Raw genomic sequence first — 3,260 nt, 5'->3', positions numbered from 1 at the left:
TTGTAAATTTACTTTTCAGCAATCGGCAAAAGGTCATAAGTTCTAGTTCAACACTTAGTTCTTTTTAATATGTATAGAATGTAAAATTTTATCTTTATTCAAATTCTATTTCTGTGAATCCATAGATTATGTTTTCTACTGCTTTATACTTGTTTCACACCTAAAAACAGAAAGTATTAAAAATTGATAAGTTGTTCATACAATGTTCTTCCTTTGTAGTTAATTATATCTGTAAAGCTTATTCTTATAATTTAAATGATGATGAAAGAAAAGTTATAAACACTGGGACAAGACATTAAATGTTAAGCATTTCATTAAAAATATATTAAAAATAAAAACGCCTAAGTCATACATATGCTTCCTTTTCCAAGTCTGAAAATAATAATAGAAGACAATTCCTACCCGACAACCCAAAACAGAAAGGGTTCACAATTTTTTTTATTGATGCCACAATGAATGAGAACATCAGGAGGTACTTCAAACAAGCTGCCATACTCTCTGACTGCCACTAGGATTTTATTTAACGGATTTGATGGCGCATGGTTCTTTTTAAATCTGTGAAAAAAATCAAAATAACATTGTATTATAGTGTCCATGTTCAATTGTAAGTTTACATAAGATTAATAAAAATTATAGTACATAAGAGTAAATAATTAAAACAAATATCATTTTTTTCTTTGACAGAATAAAAAAATCTTAATTATGCGAATGTTTACATGGACGGATGTTTGCTACAAGTTATTTTCTGAACGGCTCAACGGATCTTGATGAAATTTGGTACAGATGTGGAACATAGTCTGAAAGGAAACATAGTCTACTTATTATGATTTTTTTAATACTGCGCGGACGGAGTCTATAAACTTACTTCATACTATATTGCAGTAAATCATGTATCTTCTTACAAGCCTTCCTAAAAGTAGCAACAATGTAAGAATATAAAACATTGTTCGCTTGCATTTCGATAGTTTTCATTGGCGCTATCAAAACTCCTTTCTCTGATTCCAGTTGTACAAAATGAAATAGGACATTCTCTTCACCAGCTGTTATTCTGAAAATTTTCGAATTCTATATTTAATATTTTAGAATAGGACCTCATTCTTTTTTTTAATATCATGTTTTTTATTATACCTGTGGACAGTCACATGATTGAGTTCATTTAACACGCTAAACGCCATGGGTGTCACCGGTGACCTCACCCTTCCTCTATCATAGCGCCATGGGGGTCACCGGTGACCTCAACGTATAGTCATATTCAAACTACTTTTGCTCGCCGCCGGCCATACTGACTGTTACTTTATTCGTACTCCGTGACCCGCACGGCGCTGTAGAACTATACTGCGCAGTGGGACAAACATACCTTGTAAGGAATTGAAAAAATGAAAGATAGCGAAAAAAGTAACCAAAATAAAAATTCAGGATATATAATTCAAATTACGACCAAAAGTATTTTTACGATTTTTATTTTTTTTCTATCGGCGTGTAACGTTTAAATAAACTTTTTCTTATATCTGTCATATAATATATTCATATTATAGTCATATTCCCGCTAGTTCTACTCCCATCCTAAAAATTATATATGATGACATTTTAATGTCAATTTTTGCAAAAAAAAACTACAAATCCGATCTCAAATAAAAAAAAACTTAAAAAGCTACTAGACTTTACGCTTAGACTTTTATTAAAATATAATCTATTTATATATTTTAAGTACACAATGAAAGGCTTCGTTCACACAGACCAGGGCGGAGACCAGGCAGATTTTTACACTCGTACTTAATAAGAACATGCAATGTTTTAATCTTATAAATCTGCTACACTCTGCTCGCCTTGTCGATTTAATAAACATCCTCACCTGTCTGTCCCAGTCAGAATCAGATCCAGAGGAGTCACGGCGACCTTTCTGTTCTCTGTCCGCTCGCCGCCCGGTCACACGCTCCTCAGTTATTTCACTACAAAAAATTAAATGTCATCAACATAAAAATTTACACATAATATTTAATCAAAGCTTTATCCCTTCTCTTGTATTATTTGCCTTATCTACATCTTTTTTTCTTCTGGCAATTCCACTGCCATATTGCTGCACATGGCAACATCACTTAATATCTCTTTACAAGTTCTTCTTCTTATTATAATAATATTATGTGAAAGTTTAGATGGATGGTTGGATGTTTGTCAGAAAATATCTCCGGAACGGATGTACAACATAGTCTCGAAGAACACAACTAAAAATACTCATTAAACATACCTGTTGCTCTTCAAGCTGTTAGAATCTTCCAAATAACTGATGTCTAAATTACTTAAATGTCTGTAATTCTTCTGTGAGCCGTTATACCATTGATTGTAAAGGCTATGATGACTCATACTATGATAGTTGTTGATAGGATTATCACTTGAACTAATTACTGAGTTAATTTGATCAGACGAGTTATGTCGTCGCTTTAAATCCGGCTGAGATTTAGATAATTTCAGTGTAGTGCTCCTAAAGTTGTCCGATTTTAGAGCTAAAAGAAAATCAAAAAGTTTAGCCTTCTATTTTATACTGAGATGGCTGAGAATAAAAATCCTTGCCTTACTTTCATTGAACTAATAATAAACGGACGGTGACGCGGGTAAAAGATAATAATAAACTTACAATCCCTCATTTTCCTGCCATACTTTGTCAAGTATTCAGGAGTTGTTTCAACCTGTGGTAATGTGTTTGATGAGAACTAGGTAGCCAAATATTTATGCAGTCCCACTTCGTAAAGCAGTTCCAAACAGCTTTCACATTCCTCCACGTAAAATGGAGATGGGGATGTTACACCTATCGCCTGTAAAACAAACCATTTAAAGAAAATCACTAATATTTATACACAAAGATATTGATAGAAGAGAAAAAAGTTTAAGAATATTCCTTGATAAGCAATGTTTGTAAACAACATGCCAAGCAACATTGTTATGAATCCATACAGATTGACTGATAGAAGAACAAAAAAGGAACAATTAGAGTCAGAAAAATTAACTAACAATAATTACTTACATCTTCTGTACATCCACCTGCTTCGATAATATAAAATGACCCTTACCAACGATCAAAAGAAACCAACGCCCATCTGGTATTCTACATTAAAAAAACAAAAAAGAATTGGACAAACAACATAAAAAAAAAATTAAAAAAGTTCAAGTTTACTTATTCTCATTTCTGTCGTTTTTATTCTGACCTCTATGTTCTTTGATAAAAACTTCCTTCCACATAACAAGTTTGTCCAACTCCTTTTCAG

The 3,260-nt window shown here is 32.4% G+C and overlaps 1 pseudogene; it reads right to left on the bottom strand.

Annotated features, from left to right (window-relative positions):
- Nucleotides 1-9: 9 nt before the first annotated feature.
- The window catches only part of LOC106115417 (protein inturned-like), a 5,266-nt pseudogene continuing 2,015 nt past the window's right edge, over nucleotides 10-3,260 (bottom strand).

Source organism: Papilio xuthus, unplaced genomic scaffold (genome assembly GCF_000836235.2).
Source record: "Papilio xuthus unplaced genomic scaffold, Pxut_1.1 DF827789.1, whole genome shotgun sequence".
Taxonomy (NCBI): Eukaryota; Metazoa; Arthropoda; class Insecta; order Lepidoptera; family Papilionidae; genus Papilio; species Papilio xuthus.
This window is presented reverse-complemented; position numbering and strand designations above follow the sequence as displayed.